At 36.0% G+C, this 27,698-nt stretch overlaps 1 non-coding gene and 1 pseudogene across 1 annotated transcript; both read left to right on the forward strand.

The window, feature by feature from the left end:
- The window catches only part of LOC138709197 (pecanex-like protein 1), a 107,853-nt pseudogene that overhangs the window by 5,970 nt on the left and 74,185 nt on the right, over nt 1–27,698 (forward strand).
- Nucleotides 14,458–14,530, forward strand: TRNAN-AUU (transfer RNA asparagine (anticodon AUU)). Its single transcript has one exon. It is a non-coding gene; the product is annotated as a tRNA-Asn (tRNA).

The raw sequence follows: 27,698 nt of genomic DNA on the forward strand, positions 1-27,698 counted from the left end.
TTTATTCATCTCCGGTGCCTGATTTGGAATCCCTTCGGAATCGAATTGTGGCATGTTCTGAGGACATACGCAATACTCCTGGAGTTTAGGATCGTGTTCGCAGGTCAGTGAGACATCGATGTGAGGTCTGTATTCAAGCAGGAGGTGGACATTTTGAACATGTTCTGTAATGACAACGACCTGCGGAAAGAAAAACGTTCCGGTGAATTTCAATGTTGTGAAGGCCATAACTCGGAAATGAAGCATTTCCGGACACATGTTGTAATGAACTATTTTGATTGTCTACATGTGGGAAATACATACCTGAAGTTATGCCCCGTATTATTGAAACACCCTGTATGTTCACACTCGCCTCTTGTATCGTCATTATTAGACTAATTAATAAACACACCACAGTACAGTCCGATTCATGAGAGTGCCGTAAATGACTTTCGTTCACCTCCTGCATTTTTTAAATTAAGATGAAAAAAAAACATTGCATAACCAGAACCGAGTAATTATTGCAAATGTTCATTACTTCATGAAGCGACAGGCGAAAAGTAGATATGAGTTGTTTTCATTAATAACAAACATTCATGAAGTATGAGAATAAGTTGCGGAAGCGACAGGAATTGATACGTTGGATATATAACTGAAAGAATAGGTATGCTGAAATAAGGAAATACGTAATTCGATAATCTACGAGATTCGATCCGATACTGTGGATTGAGTCTCGGCGTAGATCAGTGGTTAGACATCCTAATGCGTGTAACTGGGAGTCACAAGTTCGATACCCAGCCCTGGAACGAATTTTTCTCAATTAATAACCTGTGGTAATTCGATAAACCAAGCAAGAAACCTCATGTTCCAAAGGTATTAATGGAAGCAGATGAATATGAGAGCTTAATTTAATGATTTAAATCACGCGTAGCATGTGTTTACAAGGAATGATAATAGGTCACGAGAAAAGCCGTCGATTCATTTCTTGTGTTTTTCAGTCTGAGCTTGATGGATGAAAGATCTCCAGATATCAACTTTCGTCGAGATCGGATGACTTGAGATTTTTCATTCCCTTTTGCCTTTTCACTATTTCTTAGATGGTATTTAAAAAATCGGAAAATGTTTAATCAAAATTGTTGAGAGTAACCTTCATTTTAAATGTTACGTCTCTACATCGGCTAGTTCAAAATACTTGAGTGAAATTTTTAAACTGTCATCTCCTTTCTCTCTCCTCTCTGCTCTTTAGGGGATAAAAAAATCTTCAAAAGTTATCTGAATGTACATACATGAAGTTGAATTTTTTTTACATTCCTTATATATTTTAGAAACAATTCTGAGAGATGAGATGAACAGTGTAACTCAATTTTATAAAGGAGCGTTTGTTTTAAATTTAACGGTTGAATGGCTGCTGGTTCAAAAAATAAACCAGTATATTTTGATCATTATTACCTCCTATTTTACATCCCTTAATGTTCGTATTTCGTAAAACTCCGTCTTATCTTTTGACTAAGGATTAACAGAAACCTACACACAGGGTTTAAGGAGATTTAAGATGATTAGTCAGTCCATTGATTATAGAATAGTTTTTTTTTTTTATACAGGGACATCATTTTATTTTTATTTCAATTTTTATTGTACCTGCGATTTTGAATGCACTTCACTCCCACCCCCTCTACCGTTCTCCACATAGAACCGAGGCCGCGTACTGCAGTACTGAGTGAGTATAGTACGTTCCAGAAATATGTTCGTGTTTTGCAGTGACGAAAGAGCTTTCTATATTGAATCATATTTTCGCACAGGTACTGTCGTCCGTTTGCCTATGTCGCATCCTGGTTTCCCCCACCTGCTTCTGTTCGCTCCTCTGTAAAGTCTAGTAGCTGGGCTGTCTTAGCTCTTTTCTGAAAACATTCATTTCTGTTAGAAATTGGACGTCTACATAATATTATACAACTGTTTAAAATAACTTAAATAAAAGGGCCTCGTTAAGTAATTAACTGTCACGTGATTCCCCCCCCCGCTTTCTATGATCCTGCGACAAAACCACTTGAACGAACAGTAGATAGCATTTCTGAGTAATTTTATCTTTTTGGATCGGGCAAAAGTGAAGATTAAATTTACAGTACATAAGGTACTCTTTTATAGAGTAGGTATAGAATTATTTCAACATGAGTTACTCGTACGAAGGACGAAACTGCTAATTGGAATTAGGTACAATAGTCTATAGTGCGATAATATGCACAAAAGAACTGAAGCCTGTATCGAAATGAACGGCCACAATTTTCAAAAATGCGTTTAAATATCCATATTATGATTATTTTTCAATTTAACTTCATTCTCTATATTGTACGCCAATGTGCTGTAGACAGTATAATATACATTGCATAATTGATACGTCCGAATAGATAGCTCAATTCGTGAGTAAAAACACTAAGTGTTAATACTGTACTGTATTTTGATTAAACAAAAACCTAATGAAAATTATCAAACTTAAAATTGCGATATTTCCTAGTTTACATAAAAGGATGAACTACTTTTCTTCCCTTCTATACCTAGTAAAGTGTATTTGCCAGTATCATCGAACTCCAGTCTTGGAAGGGGGAGCAAGCGGTGTTTCCGGTTATAGACCTTTAATCCGAAGATATAGCCAGGTTAATATTAAAAATGTTAGTAAAAGTAAAATGATGTCCCTGCATATACAGTATATATATATATATATATATATATATATATATATATATATATATATATATATATATATGTAGATTGTCTTTATACAGTATAGTAACGAGGAAAAGATTATGCAGCAGCAACTGGAATTATCTCGAAAACAGTGTGCCGGGGACTTCTCTTTTCATACGCATGCACACATACTGTATAGATTACTGCAGTTGTATAAAAGTGGTTATATGTGCATTGTTTTTGGAGATGACTGTCCATCCGAGTTCACTAGGATAATCAGGAATGTATGTTTACTCTTATGTCTCACCTATCCCAGCTGCAGTTTGTTGCGAGTAAGATAACAACCGACCTTGCAGTTAAGAGTAACTCGCTCTGGAGTTCTGATTAATAAAATTCATCTGCCTTAATCGATGGCGTCAACTATACCAACTAGCATGTCTTCAAGTAACCTATAAAATGTTTTAACCAGCAAAATTGATTATCTGTCCCTAGTTTTGTTCCGTGGTTCTGTTACGAGGGATTCTATTGTAATTTCTTCTCATTCTTTTCAAGGGTATTATCTGATAAATAGTATGAAGGTAATAACGCCATCAGCCACCGTCATAGCTCGGTCGGCTAAGGCACTTGCCTGCCGATCCGGAGTTGCGCTCAGGCGCGCGTTCGATTCCCGCTTGGGCTGATTACCTGGTTGGGTTTTTTCCGAGGTTTTCCCCAACTGTAAGACAAATGTCGGGTAATCTATGGCGAATCCTCTGCCTCATTTCGCCAAATAACATCTCGCTATCACCAATCTCATTGACGCCAAATAACCACGTAGTTGATACAGCGTCATTAAATAACCAAGTAAAATAAATTTAAAAAATAACATCATCAAATTTTAACTGTAAAAGTATGTATTGGAAGGTTGAATATTAATTTTCAGCAGGCAGGTGCGACACCACCAACATCATCATGCCAATCCTGGTGCCATGCTGAATGAGCCAAATTCTATAATAGTCCCCGTGCCACCTACCTCGAGTTCACAAGGGGAGACTGATACAGACATCACACTTGCACGGAGCCGCTTCCGATACGTTGATGCTGTAGAAACTCCCAACGATTTGGAACCCATTCGACCTCGCCACTACTACAAGTATTGGATCACACCATGTACTCATGTGAAGATACGTTTCGACCGCCTGGCACTGCTGGCTCTACTTGATCGTAACCTCACCTGGGATGAGACATTTCTCTCTCTTGCCCTGGCCATTCTAGTGGCAGTATTTGGCTCATATCTCCTACAGCTTGGTTTCTTCCGAGATATTTTTGCATTCATATTTTCGTCATAGCTGGATGCCAGTACTCTCTTCTCAAGAGTGTTCAGCCTGACGCATCTTCTCCAACACATGGATTCAATCGAATTGTTGCATTCAGTCGGCCTGTGTACTTCTGCTTAGTGAGTGCCCTGGTGCTAATATTGCACCATGCTAGTCTCGCAGATAATGGAAGTTACAGTCATACGGCTTTCACTTTGTATGGAGTGTACTTCACAAATCAGGCTCTTGTGCGAATGTCTCGTGATGCTCTTGCTACATTCCTTCTTTGCTTTCCTATTGTGTTCAGTCTTGGGCTCTTCCCACAGATTAATACGTTTCTCATGTACCTTTTGGAGCAGATTGACATACATGTGTTTGGTGGAAATGCAACTTCCAGTCTGTTAGCAGCAGTGTACTGTGTTTGCCGTAGCATTCTTGCGGTGTGCTTCCTATACGGGTTTGCTTATGGGGCACTAAGTGAACCCAAGACTTCCCAACACATTCTCTTTTCCATATTTTGTGGCCTTCTTGTCTCAACGGCCTATCATTTGAGTCGAAGTGCAAGTGATCCTTCTGCTGTTTGGAACATTGTGAAGGAACACTTGTGGCCTCCGCATGACTTCTTCCACGAACCTTCTTCCTCCCCTATAAGTGGCAAACCACATAACAATCATCGTCATCATCGCCAGCATCGTCACCACCGCAGTCAGTCACATCGGAGACAAAACTCATCATCTGAAGAGAAAAAGCAGGATGATGGAAATCGTACAAAAACACAGCCTGCCAATGGAACAGAGTCTTCAAATACTGGCAACAAGAATTCAAAAACAGACGCAACACCAACAGCAGCTTCTGCTGAAGAACCTTCTACAATGTCAGAGAAGGAAAAAGAGCTTGAAGATCCCCTACCACAGAAACTGCAGTATACAGTGCATGCCAGACTGAAATCAGATGCTATCATCTGTGTCTTGGTTGCAGTGTTCGTATTTGGCATTCATTGTAGTACAGTATTCATCGCTCTTCAGCCAGAACTAAATCCTGTGCTGTGGGCTGTTGCTGGTTTCTTAGGCTTCATTCTTCACTTCGTCTTTCCCCAACTCAGAAAGCAGTTGAGCACGACCAGTATTCCGTTCTCATGAACATGGCCAATTCGAAGTGAGGGATGCAGCAAGAGTCATATGGTTCGAGAAAGTAAGTACAGTGCTTTCAGCTAACTTATTTTATTATTGTTAAATTCATGTCAATTTTTATTGAATATTAACATCTTTTCCCCTCCATTAGATAATCTTAGATATCAAATTAAACAGCGAGCATCGAAAAACTAGTGTAATGCTAAATATCTTGGAGGAATTAAAATACATATATTTACTTATATTGGGGATGTTTTACAACTGTTCCTTTTTTTTTTTTTTCTTTCTTTTCTTCTTCTTCTTTTTTTTTTACTCTCTCTATGAGGCTGGGAGGGGGAATATCCCTGTGCATCGCGACCTGAGGTCTATTGTGCACCCCTGGGATTGATTGTGAGCCCACCGACTGCACTCATGTCAAACCAACCTAACCGCCAACACCCCAACGACCAGTCCCACCATCCTAAGTCCGTGTACCATTCCACCCAACAGCCTCCCACATTTTCCCCTCAAATGTTCTGGAGTGTTTGCTACCCCTCCCATCTGGCCAATGCCTTTCTCCATCTTGCTCTGTCCAGACAGTCTTCTTCCTTAAATCTCCTCTTCTGCATAGCTGTATTATCCTTATTCCTCCATGACCTTTTTCTGTCTCTCTAATGTTGAGCACTCATGAAACTTCCATAAGTCAAATGATATGTGTAGCCATTTTAATAATTTTTTATCTTATTTTATTTGGTATTCAATCTTCTCTTATTTTGTTGCAACATCATTTTAATAAACCAATCTCTGTAACTTTTATTTTGTATTCTGTGTTCCATTGTTCTTTTCATTATCATCTTAGTAACTCCATCTTCATAGGCAAATCACGTTGATATCCTGAACAAGAATTTAATGTCAGTGGTAGCCACGTAATGAAGACGTATTCATCTTGTCATCATCATCAGCCAGTTCAAGCTTTGGACCTAGTGATCCGTTGTGGTCTCTATGGTTTCATGGCATATTTTTAAGGGTATTCCAATAGATCTTCTGAAAGGATGATAACATAGGGATGTTTGTGGCCCTCTGCTCTTGGCATTCTTTCTACATGATTCTTCCAGTTAGCTCTGTATTCATGTAGAAAATCAGTCTCGGGTTTAACTTCCAGTTCTTCCAAAATATCTTCATTTTGTTTTTTTTAATCCAAAATTGTATATTGTGCTGTTTTCCTCATGAATCTCATTTCACTAGCTGTTATTCTCTGGAATCCCTCTTCGTCATTGTTCAGACTTCAGACCCATTGGCTAGAGTAGGTCTTGCCAATATATTGTACCCTCTTAATCTTGTATGGCCTCTACCAGGCTGAGCTTAAAAACTGAATTAATAATTCCTATGACTGTTACAAAATATGTGGCTTTGAAATTTATATCTTTTTCTTGTTCATATGAGATGATATAGCGTAAGTATTAAAATGTGTTAACTTGTTCTTAAATTTTTACATCAGTGCAAATTTTGTTTCATACAAGGTACTAGGGCATTCGAAATGTAATAGCAACATAGATACTGTTTCATATTAAATTTGTTTAGGTTACTTTTGACATTACATACTTCGATATAGTCTCCTGCCATGTCAATAATATGTTGCCAAATTCTTGGAACATGGTGGACTCAATCTGCAGCAGGATTTCTGGATATTTCTCTCACTGAAGCTCTTCGGATGTCAACTCTTGATTGAAAGTGAAAGCCTCGCTTCCATCCAACTTGAAATAATTCAGTATGGTAGGACTTCTCTCCCACAGGCTTCTTGTAATATCCTAAAGCACTGAGTTGCAAGTTTTCCTCTTGCAACTTGAATTTTTATGCAGCACCTTTGTTCGTATCTTTAGGGCTATATTGTTTACTACAAATCAGAAACAGCCAGTGTATTTACAAAATATGACTACTTCGAGATTTTCAGTGTTGCAGATTTATGAAACAATCACTGTTCTGTTATGTAGTACAAGATTTCAGTGGTCACCACTAGGAGCACTGATTTACAGCATTGTTGCCATTACTCATCGAATGCCCTAGTATTTGCAATGAAATGTCATTATTTTGGTTTTTGTCCACAGAAATTTCCATATTAAAAATTTCTTCAATAATATTTACAAAATATTGATATCTGAAGATCATCAAAATATGTAAATTAACTAAAATCCATATTATCTTACTTTATATTTAAAATGAAGTGATAAAAAGGTAGCAAGTTGTCACTGATTTTGTGAAGTTGTTTTGCAAACTGTTGTAAAATGAACAAATTCTTACAGCTGCCAGTCCTATCTGCTTCAGACAAATGTTAGATGTACATTCACAGTCTTTATTGTTATTGCACTCTGTTTCATTGTTTCTCAGAGTATTGTACAGAGACAAAATAGTGGGCAAACGATGTTTTAACTATGCTGTTTCTTTGTGTACATGAATTAAATTCAATTTATAAGTTATATTCTTTTCTACTTTGTTACGATAATTTACTTTACAAATGAATTTCCATTAAAACTGCTACTAATTTTTACATGACTTGTATTGAAATTTAAACTTTATTCGGTAAACTGAAAGACATAATTACATAATTTGCATGTATGTTTTGTTAATGAAAACATTTTGTGAATTACAGTAGAATCCCTCTTAACTGGCATCAAAGGGCCCAGGTTAGTTTTGGATATGAGATTTTGCCAGATAATTGAATAAATACCTGTATAATACAAAAAAAAAAAGTTCATATTTAATGGTGCCAAATGTTGATACTGCAGCCATGTGAAGCTTATTTCTCTATCACTTGCTCATAAGTGAATAAATATAAAAACTGTGTGGATTTTCTGTATTAGAACACATCACACAACACAAGTAATACATTAATTTTAGGTTGGAATATTCACTGAAAACGAAAATTCGTGCGAACTTCCAAATGTGGCAACACTAATGGCCCAGACTCTCAATTTGGCAGTTTTTTTTTTTTTTTGGCTCAGCCAAAAGTGCCATTGTTTTGTTTTAGTATTGCCGGTTACAAGGGATTTTACTGTACTCGGAACAGACAACTTCATATTAATGAATTTTCATATTACTCTTGGCAGAGTAGCAGTAATTTAACTGTAGACAATGTGTTCTTTCAGGTTTATGTCTGCCTATGCTTTTTGGAGAGAAATATTCTGTATCCAGTTTTATTCTTGGGTGCTCTGACCAATGACTCTCCAAAGATTGTTAACAAATTTGGTCCACTGGGTGGATCATTGGTGGTAGTAGTGTGTGGACTGAAATGTCTACGTGGATCTTTTTCTGATGCATCAACACAGTACCTGGTCTTGGTGTTTGCTGTCCTGTTCTTCAGAATGGATTACAGCAATGCCTCAGAGACATTTCTCATTGATTATTTTTTTATGGGGATTATCTTCAGTAAAACCTACGAGTTCCTACTCAAGGTATGTCAGTCTCTTGCTTAATCGTAAAATTATGCTATGTTTCTGAAATACGACGTGTACATTAGAGTACATTTACAATAGCTCTTGGTATCTTGGCTGAACCATTAGCTGAACAGCTTAAGCATTAACAGTACCTGAAACCTGGGTTCAAATTCCAATGAATTTAAATGATCATGAGCATTGTATCAGGCAGATTTTCACGGGATACTGCCATTTTGTCTGCCATCATGTCACTGTTTTTCATTAATCATCATTGCAGTCATCAACAGTTCATATGGTGCATAACAGGTAACATCTAAGATACAATTCCTAAAGGAAGAGACTTGAGTCAAGATTGTCAACCAGTAGGCTATCATTGGACTATGAAAAAGAAAGTGTCTCATTTTCTATTATTCGTGTTATTATAATGTTGAAATTTCTGTGTTTTGCGATTATAATAAATGCAATTTTTGGCAAAAGTCTTAAAAACCAGAGTATTATATTCAATGGCTAATTAAATTCGCATGCAAACACTTAAAGACTCGAACAAATTTAAAATAACACACTACAAGGTGCGTCCATAAAGTAACTTTTCCACTCGTCCCACAGCTAGCAAACCATATGTTGCGCAAAGCGACTGCGTGTACGTGATAGAGTAATGTCCTGGGATGGCGCATGCGCTAACTTAACTTTCAAGTGCTCTCAGTAGCTTCGTTGCATTGGTTGAAGATGGACGCTCCTATTCCAGCTCCCACCACGTATGAAGTGCGATCGGTGATAAAGTTTTTGAATGCACAGGGCATAGCGCCGATTGAAATTGATCATCAGCTGTGCCAGGTCTATGGAACTAACATCATAAGCAAGCAAGCAGATGGTGTGTTGTTCCACAAAGTCGTCTGTGATGATGGTTGGCCTCCCACTGCGCTCCTTGTCATGCACATTTTGGCATCCTGTTGAAAATTGTCTACACCAGCAACACACCATCTGCTTGCTCATGATGTTAGGACCATAGACCTGGCACAGCTGACGATAAATTTAAATCGGCGCTATGCCCTGTGCATTCAAAAACTATATAATTGATTGCACTTCACACTCGGCAGGAGCTGGAATAGGAGCGTCCATCTTCAACCAATGCAACGAAGCTACTGAACTTACTCAGGAAGTTCTGCTAGCGCATGCGCCATGCCAGGACATTACTCTACCACATACATGCAGTCTCTTCGCGCAACATATGGTTTGCCAGCTGTGGGACGAGTGGGAAAGTTACTTCATGGACGCGCCTTGTATTTATGCTGCAAGGTATGGAGGGAAACCACTGATGGAAACAGCCATTCCAGGTTCTTGTTTTCTTATCATTTGCACACTTTTCATTTGTAATTTCATGTCCAGTTTTGACAGCAATAATTATTCATACGAGTATTATTTTCAATATTATGGTAATGACTTAATGACACTTTTTTCTTGTATTCTGATATTTTATGTATACAACTTTCAACAATCGCGCATCTTTAAATAAACCAAAAGAATTTTCCCACAATGAAATTACTGAACGAAGATTAGCTTGATGTTAGTCATTGTCAGTCATTGTTCTGACAACAGTACAGATCTGTTGATTAAAAGTTCCAGTTCTGATACTGCAAGTGAGGATGAGTGTGATGTATAGCTAACCTAAGGGACCCTTTATAACCTGTCTTGATATTATAATTTTAATCTTGAGTGGTTTTTAGCACAGGTACGAATTATATTCGAGTAAATACAGTATAAAAGTGAACTTTATTTACTGATTACATAGCATACTGTCTTGCAACCTTTTCACTAAATGAAATTGATGTTAGATTATTTTTCAATATTACATGTTGGTTAATATGTTTGTTGCAGGTGCAATTTGTGGTGACATACATCGCTCCTTGGCAGATCACATGGGGTTCTGCATTTCATGCATTTGCTCAGCCATTTAGTGTACCACATTCGGCCATGTTGTTTTTACAAGCTGCCATATCGGCTGCTCTTTCAACACCTCTCAATCCTTTTTTGGGCAGTGCCATTTTTCTGGCATCTTATGTCCGACCAGTCAAGTTTTGGGAGCGAGATTACAATACAAGACGTGTGGATCATTCCAATACTCGCCTTTCATCTCACTTGGAAAGCAATCTAGGAGCAGATGACAACAATTTAAATTCGATCTTCTATGAACATCTCACCCGCTCGTTGCAGCATTCTCTTTGTGGAGATTTGATTCTTGGTAAGTGCATTGCTTTCCTGAACTTTGAATAGTAACTACTCATAGTTTGAGATTAATTTCTAATCAAGTTCAGAAGGAGCCTTACATCTGAACAGAAACCAGACTTGTATTTCAGAGCTACACTTGTCATAGGTTTGTTTGGACTAATTGCCTGGTTGAGTTTTTTCCACCAGTATATTTACAAATGTTAATCTATGCGGATGATATAGCATTAATAGCAGAAACACCTGAAAGGCTACAACACATGTTGATGGAATGGAACAAAGAGTTAATGAGAAAAGGGATGCGGATTAATGTCAACAAGAGTAAAGTAATGTGGATCTCTAAGGAAGATAGACAGGAAACAGAATTTAACATTGAATGTGGACAAAACCTGGAGAGAGTGGAAAGTTTTAAATATTTAGGAACAATAATAACTAGTGATGGAAGAGTAGATCAAGAAGTACTGAACAGGGTAAAGAAAGCAACATCAGCATACTATCAAATAAATAATACAATAGTTGGGAAAAAAGAAATAACCACTAAGACTAAAATAAAGATATATAATTCAATAATTAAACCTATAATACAATATAGTACCGAAAGCTTACCACTCTTAGATAAACATCGAAGTAAATTAACAGCAGTGGAAATGAAATATCTTAGAAGAACTGTAGGAAAGACCAGAAGAGATAGGATAAGGAATGACAGAATAAGAGAAGAAGTTAAAATGAGAAAAGCATTAACAGAGGTGATTAATGAAAGGCAATTGAAATGGTTTGGGCATGTATATCGTATGGGAGAAGAAAGGAAGGTTAAACAGGTGATGGAAATGAGAGTGGAAGGAAGAAAGAAAAGAGGAAGACCAAGGATTAAATGGGAGGATACAATAGAAAGAATAGGCCAACAGAAAGGAAAAACAATGGTAGAGATGAAGAGAATGTGTAGAGACCGGGAAAAATGGATGAAATGGATGAAGAGAGGCTAACCCGACGCTTAGCAGCAGAAGGGACTGAAGAAGAAGAAGAAGAAGAAGAGTTTTTTCCCCATATTTTCCACATCTATAAGGCGAATGTTAGATAAACCCATGATGAATCCTCAGACTGATGTTATCAAATACCATCTTGCTATCACCATTTCCCTAATGCTAGATAACTACGCAATTAATAAAGTATCATTAAATAATTATTGATTTAAAAAATAAAATATCTTGCCGGGTAGCTCAGTTGGTAGAGCAGCTGGCTACGGACTGGAAGGTCCGGGGTTCGATCCCAGGTGGTGACAGGATTTTTTCTCGTTGCCAAACTTTCAGAACGGCCCCGAGGTTCACTCAGCCTCCTATAAAATTGAGTACCGGGTCTTTCCCGGGGGTAAAAGGCGGTCAGAGCGTGGTGCCGACCACACCACCTCATTCTAGTGCCGAGGTCATGGAAAGCATGGGGCTCTACCTCCATGCCCCCCAAGTGCCTTCATGGCATGTTACGGGGATACCTTTACCTTTTACCTTTTATGAGAAACCTCTATTTAATTAGATCTCCCATAGCAGACAGACGAATACAAAAAAATTAGCTTACCATACTAACTTAAGGTTGTGAAATTAAAGCTTAAATTAAAGATTGAAAAATTGAGTGACCTCTGGTCAGAAATAGTATTGTTCTCTCTCATCTGGCACATTGTGCTGAATGCTAGGATAATGGAAACTCGGTAATTCTCTTCAGGTCCACTGCTGTGGAGTAATGATTAGCACGCTTGACCATGAAACGAGCGGGCTCGAGTTCAAATCCTGGTTGGGACAAGTTACCTGGTTGGGGTTTTTTTTTTCGGGGTTTTCCCTTAACCAATTGAAGTGAAATTGCTGGGTAACTTTCGGCGTTGGATGTGGGATTCATTTCGCAATCATTAATACACATATCATCATCATCATCATCAATATCAATACAATAACCTGGGTTAACCTCACTGTGCAGCATGCTGCACTTGTACAAGAGTGTGGCCATCAGCTACCCAATCATTCACAGAATAGGAGTGGTAAGCACAATAAGCCTCAGACTGTAGTACAAGCCTTTGAGTCCCTCCTCCTTACAAGAGAAAAAAATTGTCTCCAAGTATGTGTCATTGTTTGTTAATAAATATTTTAAATATATTTTTACATCTTTAAATTGATATTGACAGCTACTATTTTGTATTTATGTACCTCTTGTGGAGATCTCTGCAGGCAGTTTTTAGGAGAGCTTTCAACATCAGCTCATTAACAGTTTTCTTGTCAGTCCATTAAAAATTCAACCTTTAGGATTGTTTTGTTGTTGTTGTTGTTATTATTGTTGTTATTACTACTATTATTATTATTATTATTATTATTATTATTATTATTATTATTATCGTCATCAATATGTTTCACACTTACATGTTTTCCACACATTTTTTTCTCAAGTCCCAGCAGAAAGTTCGTACACTTTCCATGTCAATTTATATCACTTAAACGTTTTATCAACTTTTACACTTGTATTTTAAACCCCAGGAGATACGAACGTCATTTATACATTCTAAATCAATTTTACTCGAAATTAGATTTGCCATTGAAGTGTAAAAACGCAAAAATACAGCATATGTTCATTGTTAAGATACAGCCCACTTTGAAATTTATTGAAGTTAGAAACTGCCCTTTCTTGTTTCCGCCAAGTTTGTGTCTTTTAATGATGCTGTTACTGTTTTGGATACGTTGAAATCTTTTGTAACACATCGTGATATAATTGAACAAATTATGGAACAGTTACTTCAATTTGAGGGCATGCTTTATTCCTTAGGAGCAAGCAGTACAAAATAACTGACTTTTTGTAAAATATTCACATGTTATTAAATGAAGTGCACATTAGAAGAACAAGGTAAGGTAAAATTTTCTGGATTGAAGTGTGAAATATAATATATAAACCAGTTTTGGCTTTAAGCAGCTAAGAATTCCTACAAATAATCTTTACATTCTTCAAGAATATGTGTTATAAATTTAATTGATGTATTATAGACTCGAAGATGCAAATCAAGCTTTCAGGTATAACTCCCTGTAAAGTTGATTTGAATAATTTCGAGGGAAAAATTGTTCCGGGGCCGGGTATCGGACCCGGGACCTTTGGTTAAACGTACCAACACTCTACCAACTGAGCTACCCGGGAACTCTACCAGACACCAATCCAATTTTTCCCTCTATATCCACAGACCTCAATGTGGGCTGACAACCGTCAAGCAACCAACATTGAGTGCACACTAACTCTGTGTGACTTAAATTGTGGTTTTCTGTTAACGAACAGCTTGATTTGCATAATGCACGTCACTGTTCGTTAACAGAAAACCACAATTTAAGTCACACAGAGTTAGTGTGCACTCAATGTTGGTTGCTTGACAGTTGTCAGCCCACATTGAGGTCTGTGGATATAGAGGGAAAAATTGGATCGGTGTCTGGTAGAGTTCCCGGGTAGCTCAGTTGGTAGAGCGTTGGTACATTTAACCAAAGGTCCCGGGTTCAATACCCAGCTCCGGAACAATTTTTCCCTCGAAATTATTCAAATCAACTTTACAGGGAATTATACCTGAAATCTTGATTTTCATAATGTACATCACTGTTCGTTAACAGAAAACCACAATTTAAGTCACACAGAGTTAGTGTGCACTCAATGTTGGTTGCTTGACGGTTGTCAGTCCACATTGAGGTCTGTGGATATAGAGGGAAAAATTGGATCAGTGTCTGGTAGAGTTCCCGGGTAGCTCAGTTGGTAGAGCATTGGTACATTTAACCAAAGGTCCCGGGTTCGATACCCGGCCCCGGAACAATTTTTCCCTCGAAATTATTCAAATCAACTTTACAGGGAGTTATACCTGAAAGCTTGATTTGCATAATGTACGTCACTGTTCGTTAAAAGAAAACCACAATTTAAGTCACACAGAGTTAGTGTGCACTCAATGTTGGTTGCTTGACGGTTGTCAGCACACATTGAAGTCTGTGGATATAGAGGGAAAAATTGGATCGGTGTCTGGTAGAGTTCCTGGGTAGCTCAGTTGGTAGAGCGTTGGTACGTTTAACCAAAGGTCCCGGGTTCGATACCCGGCCCTGGGACAATTTTTTCCTCGAAATTATTCAAATCAACTTTACAGGGAGTTATACCTGAAAGCTTGATTTTCATAATGTACGTCACTGTTCGTTAACAGAAAACCACAATTTAAGTCACACAGAGTTAGTGTGCACTCAATGTTTGTTGCTTGACGGTTGTCAGCCCACATTGAGGTCTGTGGATATAAAGGGAAAAATTGGATTAGTGTCTGGTAGAGTTCTCGGGTAGCTCAGTTGGTAGAGCATTGGTACATTTAACCAAAGGTCCCGGGTTCGATAACCGGCCCCGGAACAATTTTTCCCTCGAAATTATTCAAATCAACTTTACAGGGAGTTATACCAGAAGGCTTGATTTGCATAATGTACGTCACTGTTCGTTAAAAGAAAACCACAATTTAAGTCACACAGAGTTAGTGTGCACTCAATGTTGGTTGCTTGATGGTTGTCATCGCACATTGAATTCTGTGGATATAGAGGGAAAAATTGGATCGGTGTCTGGTAGAGTTCCTGGGTAGCTCAGTTGGTAGAGCATTGGTATGTTTAACCAAAGGTCCCGGGTTCGATACCCGGCCCTGGAACAATTTTTCCCTCGAAATTATTCAAATCAACTTTACCTGAAAGCTTGATTTTCATAATGTACGTCACTGTTCGTTAACAGAAAACCACAATTTAAGTCACACAGAGTTAGTGTGCACTCAATGTTGGTTGCTTGACGGTTGTCAGCCCACATTGAGTTCTGTGGATATAAAGGGAAAAATTGGATCAGTGTCTGGTAGAGTTCCCGGGTAGCTCACTTGGTAGAGCGTTGGTACGTTTAACCAGAGGTCCCGGGTTCGATACCCGCCCCAGAACAATTTTTCCCTCGAAATTATTCAGATTCAAAGATGGTTTAACTATGAAGTTCTAAATTAGTCTTGTGAAAATTTTGTTAAATTAACTTGTTCTCCTTATTATAGTCTTCAAATGCTATTTCTGATTTTATTAAGTGTGATTTGAGTTATATGTTTTTCTCGCTCATTGTTTCTTCAGACCCCATAAAAATGTGTAAATGAAATTTTACTGTATTATCATCATCATCATCATCATCATCATCATCATCATCATCATCATCAACTCACTGATAAGGAAACTTAGGAAGGTCTATTAAACACCGAAGCAATCGAATTTAGTTGCTACAGCATCATATTTTCTGCTCTGTCGAGCAGAAGCCTTTATGATATCAGGACATGGTCTGCAAAAATATGTCATGTAGTTTCAGTTGAGTAATTGATATGTAGAGACCAACATCTGTCTGTTACAACATTCATTCTGAATTTCTAAAACATCTGGGGAAAAAAGCCAGGTCTGTACTTTTATCCATTTTCAATTTATCATGGAACACCTCAATTCCTGCAGCTTGGAAAAAAGCAAACATTGTGCCAATTCACAAAAAAGGAAACCTGCTCATGAAGGTAATAGTTATCGACCAATAGCACTATTAAGGGGATACAGGAGTGAAATTTAATGATTTTATTTGAAAAATCTCATTTTTATATTTTTACAGTAAAAAATTATTTCGACTTTCGTAAATCGAAATATGTTACAATTATTGTTGTGTCGCCATTTTTAAAGCTCTAGCAGCCATTTTAAAAGGCTGTGTGCAGGCATTTAAATGTCCAGCACGCCCACTTACTATTTACAATTCTCAAGTGTCTTGTTTTTGTACGATTTTTCTGATATTTTATATAAAAAACCGCGTAGATGTGTGTTCAGGGCTAACTTCATTCCAGTCGTTGCAGGATCATAATGAATGTATGAATGATATCTCGAATTTGTTTGTCAAAACAATGTTTATATTCATAATTTTTTTTTCTCACTCTCGTTTCCCTGATTTTCGGAGGCGTAAAAATAGAATACAACAAATAATTTTATAATCCTTCATGATGTGGTATTTTGTAAGGATTTCTACTGTATTTATCAGTGTCTTGAACGAAAATTATAGTATTTTTTATGAGTTGTTTAGCTTCCTGTTTCCCACATGTGCTCGTGTTTACAAACAGAAGTTTGAATTTGTGATTGTGGATTACTTGATATTATACTGTTGTTTACAGTTCGTTAGTTACTTTTAGTTATTAGTTATTATTATTATTATTATTATTATTATTATTATTATTATTATTATTATTAGTGAACATGGAAAGACCCAAGGGACTTAGATCTAGTTATAGACAGCCAAAGAAGCGCCCTTCTAAGAAAAGTGCAGCAGCAAAAATTGCAGCAAGTAAAAGGAAGATTGCAAAACGAAATTCGAGTAATGACGAACTCCAAGTTGACTGCAATTTACCAATAAATGAATCTGTGTGCGATTCTAGTGAAAAGAAAGTTACAGCTAGTGAAAGGAAATTGTCAGCATTTGTTACTGCTAATTTTAATCCCAACACTGAGAATGCAGATTATTCTCATTATACTCTAGTGCATTATAATGTATGGCAAAACTTACTGAAGGGCTTATTATGTAGCAATTGTCATAGTGCATCTGTACAAATGCAATTTAGAGAGCATTTTGGTTATGCATCAAAATTGGTGGCAAAGTGTGAGGAGTGTGGGTTTATATGTGGTAGTACATATTCTTCACCAAGAGTAGACAACATACATTCACACAGACCAGCATTTCAAGTAAATAAGAGAATGGTGGAGTCATTTTCCTCCATAGGGAAGGGCCATAGTGCTATGGAACAATTCTCTATGTGTATGGGAATGAATGTTATGGGGTCAAGAACTTTTACAACCCATTTGAATGCTGTGTGTGCTAACAACAATACAGTGAAAAAAGACGTGCAGCAGTTAGCTACAAATTTTGTGAGAGAGACACACAAGAAAATTGACACTTCTCTAGTGGGGCAGGAAGTGATAGATATATCTGTGTCATATGATGGTACTTGGCACAAACGAGGTCACACATCAAATTATGGTGTTGGTATTGTAATTGATGTGTTGACTGGCGTTGCATTAGACTATGTAGTATTGTCAAAATATTGTGCGATGTGTGAGAATACTGCAAAAGAATTAGACATAAATAGCCCTGAATATGCCATATGGCATGAATGTCATGTCAGTTCAGGTGAGTGCCAGAAGAACTACTCTGCCTCTTCCAATGCAATGGAGAAAGATGCTGCTGAAATAATGTGGAGCAGATCTATCGCAGAGAGAGGATTCAGATATACAACAATTGTGTCTGATGGTGATGCAAAAACACATGCACACTTGAATGATATCAAAGTATATGGTTCAAATACCCGCATAGCAAAGGAAGAGTGTGTAAACCATGTTTCAAAGAGGCTTGGAACTGCTCTCAGGAATCTAGTGAAAGAGTGGAAAGTAAAAAAGGTAACTTTGGGCGGACGTAAAGCTGGAAGTCTAAAAGAGTCTACAATAAAAAGACTGACCAGTTATTATAGAAATGCAATAACTGACAATGTCCCTGATGTTGAGAAAATGAAATTGGCCATATATGCCACCATCAGTCATTACATGTCTACTGATGACAACCCTCAACATGGGAAATGTCCACCAGGTGAAACGTCGTGGTGCTTTTACAACAGGCAGCGAGCACAAGGTAAGACTCCAGACAGTCACACTAAAATGAAAGTCACACTGACACCTCAAGTGGTAAGTAAACTTATGCCAGTGTACCAGAAGCTTGCATCAGATGCTTTGCTCCAACGATGTGCAACAGGTAGAACTCAGAATGCTAATGAGAGCATTCACAGTGTTATTTGGAAGAAGTGCCCAAAGGAAATATTTATTTCAAAAAAGAAGTTAGAGTTGGCACTAGTTAGAAGTATTGCAGAATTCAATATGGGATGCACGAAAACAATTGAAGTTCTCCATGGAATAGATGCTGCAAAAACAACAGTAGAAATTAGTCAACGACGTGACAAGAACCGTCTTCGACAAAGCAGGAAAAGGAGCACACTGCATGAAAGATCCACCAGAAAGAGGGCCAGGATTATGAAGATCTCTTCTGAGGAGGTGAAAAAGAAGAAGGAAGGTCCCACTTATGGTGCTGGACTGTTCTAGACCAAAGGTTGGTGACTATAATCTTTGAATTGATTTTTTCATGAAAAAATTTTACAACACCTTGCCATATATAAAAAGTTCCTTGCGGAACAATTTTCATGCAATTCCATTGAAACTTTGTGAGACTAACGAGGACAGTTGTAAAAACCAAAGTGGGTTAGCATTTTATTGTAAGTGCATATTTTGTATATATTTTAGATGTCAGAATTTGAAAAATTACAGATTTTGTGAAAGAAAATGAAATAAGAGGATTAAAAAAAAATATTTCTAACAAACTAAATTACTGACAACAAAATGCTAACTAATTATTGTTTTTATACATACAAACTATGTGCTAACCAATTTTCAGAACTAAATTAAAAAAACTGTTCCGCAAGGGGCATTTATAGTATCGGTTATTAAAAAATAACAAAAATGTATATAACTCTGAAATGAATTAAGTTAGGAATACAAAATTTTGTACAGAATCTATTGGCAGTGGCATATATGTGTGGTTAAAATTTGAAAATAATTGGTATAAAAATGAAAAAGTTACAATTTTCACTCCTGTGTCCCCTTAAGCATGATAGCAAAAACCATGGAGTCCATGATTTCCAACAGATTAACTTGGTATTTAGAATCCCAAAATCTTTTATCACCAAGACAAGCCGGCTTTCGACAACTACACTCTACCAATGAACAAGTCATACACCTCGGCCAAGAAATAAAAGACATTTTTAACAAGAAAGAAGATACCTTGGCAATATTTATTGACTTTCAGTTAGCATATGACTCTGTTTGGAGAAATAAATTATTACTAAAACTCCGGAAGTTAGGTATCTCCAGCAATATGTTTAGATGGATATCAGAATTCCTTAGTCAAAGATTCATTGCCACTAAATTCAATAATTCACTTTCTAGTTACAGACACACATATCGAGGTCTAAACCCTTTAACTCTATTAAATATAGAATATAATCTAAATTTAACAGAAGAAATACTGAAATCAGAAGTAAACACTGAAATACTGAAACAATTGTCTTTAGAGACAGTTAATATTAGGTACTCTCCACAAAACTGGCTTCATTTATACACCGACGGATCCTTGATCTCCAGAGAACAAGGTGCCGGTACAGGTGTTACGTGCTGTTTCTTCTCACTTTATAGATCACTTGGATATGGAACAACAAGTTTTGACAGTGAAATCATTGCAATAAGTGAATGTCTCAGGAATCTTCTATGCCACATCAATAAATTTAGGAATGCAGTTATATTGTCAGACTCCAAAGCATCTATTCTATCAATCGTCTCTAAACATACACCTTCATCTCAAACAGCAGAAATAACTAAAATGCTCTCTCAATTAATATCACTCAATAAAAGAATTGTATTCCAATGGATACCATCCCATTGTGGAATCCTGGGAAACAAGAATGCGGATGCTTTAGCAAAGAAGGGCAGCACTGCTACTTTCAGACCTGTTACTAAATCTACGTATTACTCTGTGAAGAGATTTATTAAATCTACATACTTAGACTTCAACAAACAAAATTTGATAACAAAATTGGAACTCTCTGCATCAAAACCCACAGTTAATTCCCGATTTATCACGAAAATCGTCTGTAGCTGCATTTAGATTGGCAACAGGCCATGATTGTTTGGCTAAACACCTGCATAGAATTGGAATATATCAGTCCCCTAACTGCCCATTGTGCAACTCAAACCAAGAAATGGATTCGGAACACCTCAAAATCTGTGCTTTGGTGGCTGGCCATGATAATATCTTTGAAAAATATTGGAGTGCAAGAGGTCAAATGATTTTATTGTCAAACGCCTGGCATTAGAAAACAACAACATCTGTCTGTTAGGGAGGGAATTGGTTAGGTGAGAATCAGCTAGCTAGTGATTTTGTCTGTAGTCTCGTCAGTCAGGGTCAAGATTCTTTTACATGCTGTAAATCTATTACTCGAGTTCACAAACTCCACTTCACGTCTGAAAGAAGTCATGCTAGCCATCGGCATAGCTCAGGCGGTAGCACATTTGCCTACTGATCCAGAGTTATGTTCATGTGTGGGTTCAGTTCCTGCTTGGACTGGTTGGGTTTTTTCCCCAGTTTTCCCCAATTGTAAGGCACATGTCAGGTAATCTGTGGCGAATTCTCGCCTTCATCTCACTAAAGAATTCAACACCAACATAGAATTTTCGTATTTAGAATATGATAAAAGTTTGAAACTTAGAAACTTTAAAAGTTCATTGTGTTAAAATATACCGTAGAAGCTCTTTTTAACAAATCTCTGAGGGATTACTTTTCTTTTCTTTAAATGGGAGTGTTTTCCTTAAAAGGGGTTTACATAAAATGGTAAAAGAAAAGGCAATAATTATTACTAATATGTGTGTTATATACCAAACATTATAATTATTTAAGTAGGCCTACAACTATTATTTACAATACATTTCATTGTAATATTTTCTAATTCTTTAAATGGTGAGGCATGAATGATTTTCTGTTTGGTTGAATCCAAATGACACTGAAATTCAACATTGAAAATGTCTTCGTTCTTCATTATTCCCCATAATGATGTAGTTAGCAAACCATTCCTTTTAGCCATATGCAATAGTATTATTTGAGGATTAATCTCGACATCCCTTATTATTTTCACTTTCCGTCCGATAGTTAATTTCTTCCGTTTAATCACCATTATAACGATGCATAAACTAACAAAAATGCTTGGAAACAGGATTCACACAACTCACGAGAACAAAGCAAGTAAAGCAACCACTGTGTGAAAACAACGCAAAGCAAGACCATAAAGAATTATGCTGGTACTATTGATTATTGGAAGTCGATTTGATATTTCAGGCTTCATTATCACAGAATCCACTTGAATTAAAACTGGGATTTTCCTTGAACTGGTTTCCTTAAAAGTGGGAATTAATTACATTATTCTTATGGTAATTTGGTTGGGACTTGACAGATTATTCCTTAAAAACAGGAATGTTAAAACTGGATTTTACTGTAATTAGAAAGGTAATGTATAAAATATATTTTAACATATTGAAGTTTTTAAGTTTTAAATTTTAATCTTATTTTAAATATTGAAAGTGTTATAAAGTGAATCAGAATCAAGAAAAATTAATAGAATTTTCAGTGAGAGATTTTGGCTTGTCTCATTGTGCATTACAGTAGTTACAAAATTATCACACACACATACATGTATATTGAACTTTTAAAAATGCTTGAAATTATTATCAATAATTTTAATTTAACTTTTTCCAGAATATCCTGAAATAAATTGGTTTTGTTAAACTCTTCTTGGTAATATTTTAATACGTAGTTAATTTTTTTTGTCTGTAGGACGATGGGGACCAGTTACACAAGGAGATTGTTTTGTGTTGGCATCAGACTACCTCAACTGCCTAGTTCACATAATTGAACTTGGAAATGGATTAGTAACTTTTCAGATGCGTGGCCTTGAATTTCGTGGAACCTACTGTCAGCAACGAGAAGTTTGAAGCCATCTCTGAAGGAGTAGATGAAAATGATGGTGAGTCGAAAAAGTTACTTACGTGGATAAATTGGCTTACAAGCATTGAATGTAAATAAAATCAGTCCAGTAATTTTGAAACACACAGGCAGACATCTATTGTCTTTCTGTCAGGGAATGAGATATGGTCGTAAAATGTGTGATATTATCAGAGTCTCTAAGTTTATTTTTGACCACCCCAATACTCTCATCATCGTCTTGTTCTCTTCTCCCTCGTCCTTCTTAACTTTTAAACTTCGGTGGTTTCATATGGTCTGTAACTATGTTTTTAGATGTTATTGTCGCCCTCGGTAGCGCAGTTGGTATAGCGCTGGCATTCTATGCTCGAGGTTGCAGGTTCGATCCCGGCTGAGGTCGATGGCATTTAAGTGTGTTTAAATGCGACAGGCTCATGTTAGTAGATTTACTGGCATGTAAAAGAACTCCTGCGGGACAAAAATTCCGGCACACCGGTGATGCTGATATAACCTCTGCAGTTGCGAGTGTCGTTAAATAAACCATAATTTAAATTTTAGATGTTATCTGCAGCCTCTAAACTGTAGGAAAAAATTTAATTAATGGTGACACTTAAAAGATGTTCTAGTCTTTGAATATCCCTACCTCCATTCCTGTAATTTTGACTGTACTGAAGTATAGTTTCCATTTTCAGTTCTTCTATATTTTCATTGCACATATGGTTTAGCAATAATCATAGTGCAGTTTTAGTTTTAATAGACTTAATTTTGGCTGTCGTAAGTTGATTATCATCTACTTTTCGTATAGTCCATATTTTACTGCTGTAACACAAAATTGATTGAGTGATGATTCTGTATACAGTAATCCCCTCTTATCTGCAGAATCTGTGTCCACAGTTTCAGTTGTCTGCAGTTAATCTCTGCGAAATTTTTAAAAATATATTTTAGTGCCTAGTGTCTTAATCTAAAAATTTAATTACACCTTATAATAGACTAAGGTATTTTTTTTTAAAGAAGTGTATGTTAAAATGTATTTGAGACTAGCTGTACTATTTGTATCAATTTTTAACTAATTAATTCACAAGTTGAGTATGTGGAAAGTATTCTCAAAACTGGTGCATTAATTACATTGAAACAAGAGAGACAGCAAGTGCTTGTTTTCACAAGTGTAATAATGTACAACGTATTTATTATTATTTTGTATTATTATTTGCTTCTCTTAATGTCTGATTGCTTCTAATTTATCAAATTAAACTTTATCATACGCATGAAACCTCATTAAGATGCTCTTCAAGGGACCGCATAAAAATGCATAAATGGGACTACATATTAGCGAGAGTGGGTCATTTTTGGATTTTTAAATTTTGACACAAAGGTAATGAATCAACATAAATTTTTGTTGAAAAAATTTAAGGATTAAATACTGTAATTATGCAGGATAAAAGGTTATTTTATTTTCTTTCCTTTCAGAAAATGTCAGAACAAGTACACTGTCTTATCAAAGTGCCCCTTTATTAAACAAAGTCAAAAATTGTTTTCTGTCTTGCACTTAATCCAGTACTATGAATAATTTGTATTTTCCGCACAATTTAAATCTGAAGTGATATCAGTAATTTGGCTACTAGAAACATTAATAAATCTACGAATCACAGAAACCGCGGCAAAGGATTTGTTGCAAGAAGGATTTGGAATATCTACTGCTTCCACTTCCACTTTGTCAAGTCTTCATTGATAATGCGATTTAAAACTGCCAGCAAGAAGGACAGGCTCTGAATACAGTAGTCTTGCAGGTACTCAAGGGTTGCATTCCAGTCTATTATATTCACCAAGGGCATATAATGCAGAATAGCGTAACAAATGGGTGTGTATTATTGGGGTTTCACTATATATGTATGTTAACGAAAAAAAGGCTTCTTTATAGGTTCACTGTTATCTGCAGTTTTGCATATCTGTGGTTAGTTTTGGATATCTCCCGCAGATACAGAGGGATTACTGGACCATGTTTGTCAGCTTAGAAGATATTTGGACGCTTTTTCCTTGAACATTTTTTGGGAGAAAATAATTTTAATATATTTCATTATCACAGCCCATATATTTAGGTTTTAAAAAACTAAAAATTAGATTTTTTCAACCCATGTTTTAGGATTCTTTAGAATTTTAAATCTTCCATTTAGTTAAACGAGGTGTCAGCTGACTATGTGTAAATGACCAGTAATTGTAAATGGTGGACTCAAATTGCATTTTAACCATGGTTTCATAACCCATGGTTGCTACATTTTTAACTGAGGTTGATGCACATTGCCATAAGTTTGCTTTACTATGAGGAAAGACGTAATTTGATCGCATATGTGAACCATTGAAAATCATTTTACATTAAGTTATTCCCTCTATTTAAGAATCGTTTTTATGTAGAAAAAAAGCAAATGAAAATAATACATTTATCTTAAAAGGAACATGCATTTAGGTGTGGACTTCCAGTGCCTCCTGATACTGTCAGCTAATATCTCTCTTACCTCATGTGTTCTATGTCAGATGAACAAATGAAGCACCTGTAAGGTGGAATTTATTTTATCCTGTAATAGGATGGTGGGTAAAAATAAAAACAAATTTTGATATGAGTAATAAATGAAGAGTAAATGCTACAGAACATAATTGTATGGCATTGATCAACTGGGCTTTTCTCTGTTTCTGGAGGAAGCTGCACTAATCATTTTTATCATTTAGAAGAGTTGAAGCTTGGTTTCCTCTTTCAAAATTATTTTTATCACTTTCAGAAATTTATTATCTTCATTTGAGTTTGAATCTGAAAACTCCCCAGGGGCCTATTCCACAAAGTTAAAAATTACTGATGAAAGATGTTGTAAAGTATGGAATTGTATCTTTCTGTTCCACAAAAGAATTACAGTGTTTCATACATTACCAATGAATCGCTACAAATGACGTCATATCAATAAACATATCACGTCATAACATTAAACTGTTTATCTTTTTATTTCATTCATCGAATTAGGTTGTTATATTGTATTTATATGGTATTCATACATCGCTTCACAGCTGGAATGTGGAACATGTAAAAAAATCCTAATAGTACTACAAAATCTTAATTTTAGTCACAGTCTAGTTGAAATAATAAAGAAGAGTTTTACAATATACAGTACAACACAAGGGGATAGTATTGATACTTAAACAAGACAGGAATGTTCATGCAAGATTGTTGAATGTCATAAATTCACCTACAGAATAGAAGGCATGAGAAATTAGGTACTTTTTAATTTGGCCTTAAATAATCTTATGTTTTGAATTTGATTTTTTTATATCCATAGGGAGGCTATTAAAATTTTTTACTGCCATATAATGCACTTATTTTTGATAGCATGATAAACTTGCCAATTGAATATGAAAGTAATTTTTTTTGACGAGTAGACCTATTTATGCTATGATCTGTTGCATTAGTTACAAAGTTTTCACAATTACATACAAGGAAGTTTATTAATGAAAAAATATACTAACAAGCCATGGGCATGGTTTGTAGTTTTTTTGAAAATGATTTGGCACCTACTATTATTCTAAGTAATCTTTTTTGTAGTAGGAATATAAGTTACTGTTACTGTCTGTAGAATTTCCCCAGAATATTATTCTAAAACTCATTACTGAGTGAAAGTATGCAAAGTATATTGTTTTTAAGGTATTAATATTTACTATCTCTTGCATAGATCTACCAAAACATGCTGCATTTAGTTTGGGAGTAATTTTTTTTTTTAAATATGATTTTTCCAGTTGTTTGTCTCTTTAATCATAATGTATTTTAAGGTACGTTGTAGAGCAAAGATTGATAGTGCTGTAATGTTCTATGAATTTCGCAACGCTGCAGTGTTATTTTAGTTTACTTCTTTAATAATGAAAGATTTACTTCATTAATATCACCATGTTTTTCCGCGATCCCCGCATAATGCTCCGTGACAGTTTCTCATATTACCAAAAGATGCCATTAGTAACGATGTTCACCCACGAAACTTAATTGTCACGAAATTCCAAACACCGCAAAATTATTGAAATGATGTCAAACGGGATTAAATTGTTTCTTTTGAAGGAAATGGAAGCAAGAAAATATATTCTGTACAACATATTTATCAAAATATATCTTAATATTATGAAATGTATTTAAATCGCTTTAGTACATGTATGTATTAGAATACGTGACAATTCATTAGCAAATTACAAATACTATTACTTTTGTGGAACACAATCACGGAACTTCACTGGTGATATGTAAATATGGAGTGGTAAAGTACTACTGTAGAAAAGTCTTTTGTGGAACAGAAACTTAGTATTTGTACTACTTACTAGAGAATTTACTTGTAATGTATAACACCATACAGTTGTGGAATAGGCCCCAGGTCTGATGATAAGCATCGAAGGTGTAAGTTAATGTGCATCAATAATTGTTGTTACTTAGGTTGTTGCTGTTGTGAACCAGGCCACTTGCCGCACATGCTCAGTATGAATGCAGCATTCAGCCAACGCTGGCTTGCATGGGAAGTGACAGCTACAAAATATGTCCTTGAAGGCTACAGTATTTCAGACAATAGTGCCATTTCAATGTTACAAGTTTTCGATTTTCGCAAAGTAAAGGTAAAGGTAAGTATGCAAAATGGAAAATAGAAATCTATTGACTGAACTGTTCGACTTAATTTAATGCAGTACATAGAAACAAATCTTAGTTAACATGTTTCAAAGCTTTAGTTCTCATAGTGATATGAATGTAAATTGCCGGTTGCTAATGCTCCAGCGTTTGGATACTCTCCATTTGCCATTTTGCATCCAAATAGTATGCTGTTAGCTATGTCAATGGATCTATGAATGTCAATTTGTGGTTTATATTATACTGTTGTTATACAAATTATAATTTGTTGCAGAGTATTATATTTTATGCTGTTCGCTCCTCACGTCTGGATGAATGGCTGAATTCTCCAACCATACTTGAAGCACTGCAACCGATGCTTGATAAAAACTTCGTAGATCTCGATCCTGTATTTAACATGAATATTGATGAGGATTTTGATTTTCGCGCTTCTGGAATCACTCGCAATAGTTTCTGTAATGTGTACTTGGACTGGATCCAGTTCTGTGCCACCAAAAGAGAGAAGGTGAGGTTCATAATTTAAATTCATGACCTAAAAATATCAGTTTGACACAGTGTAAAATTCTTTAATTCTTACATGTCATATAGTTAAAGAATTTCCTTGTGTGTTTATAATAGATTGCTATTGACAAAATGGGATCGTATAAGGATCTTTTTCACTGAATTTTATAAATTGCATTTGGTGTTGCTAAATTATTTTTATTGGTCC

The sequence above is a fragment of the Periplaneta americana genome, chromosome 11 (genome assembly GCF_040183065.1).
Source record: "Periplaneta americana isolate PAMFEO1 chromosome 11, P.americana_PAMFEO1_priV1, whole genome shotgun sequence".
Classification (NCBI taxonomy): Eukaryota; Metazoa; Arthropoda; class Insecta; order Blattodea; family Blattidae; genus Periplaneta; species Periplaneta americana.